Here is an 870-nt window from a genome sequence, read left to right as displayed (position 1 = left end):
AAACGTTACATAAATATGGATATTTTTCTTACACAAACGCATCGCGTCTCTTCAGAAGGCTATTATTAACCCCCCAGAGCCGTGTGGTCTTCTTTTATAATGGATGGGCGCAATTTTTTGGACTGAAATTTTGGGCTACCATCCACTCCCATTATAAAGCATGGATTAGCCTAGACATTATTTAATATAACTCTGATTGTATTCGTCTGAAAGAAGAAAGTCATATACACCTAGGGTGGCTTGAGGGTGAGTAAATCATGGGGTAATTTTCATTTTTGGGTGAATTATCCCTTTAAGGTGTGATGCAATGGCTATATCGGTCAAAACACGTATACCAACAGGTCACAAATAAAACAAGAACACAGGAATGCATTAATACATTGATAAACTCTTGCTACTATAATACAGACCTTTTGATTTAATATTCATTGATTTAATTATTTCATTTGTTGGACATCAGTCCTTTATGCACTTAAGATGTGGCTTTGCCTTTGTATAAATATAGCTGTTATTCAAATTATAAATCCATATTATTATAGTTATTTAATTCTTAAAAACTAAGTTGTTAAAGATAATTTACTACACATCTGACACTTAATTAAAAAACTTGGCCAAAACAGCAAAATGTTTAATTTTCTTGTTGCTAAAAAATCAACAAAATGTTATGTTTCAAGAAAGTACGCTTGGAAAAACAACAGGAAAATTAAGTATTTGCCTCTATTAGATTTTTTTAATCTGCAAAAATCTGTTAATTGTGAGAACAATTACATTTAATCAGGTAAAACGATTAACATGAAATATTTAAGTGGTTAAAATGTATGAATTAGTTTACATTTAATAAATTGGATTCATGTATTAAATATATATACC

This window comes from Sinocyclocheilus grahami, unplaced genomic scaffold (assembly GCF_001515645.1).
Source record: "Sinocyclocheilus grahami isolate Dianchi unplaced genomic scaffold, SAMN03320097.WGS_v1.1 scaffold125.1, whole genome shotgun sequence".
Classification (NCBI taxonomy): Eukaryota; Metazoa; Chordata; class Actinopteri; order Cypriniformes; family Cyprinidae; genus Sinocyclocheilus; species Sinocyclocheilus grahami.
This window is presented reverse-complemented; position numbering follows the sequence as displayed.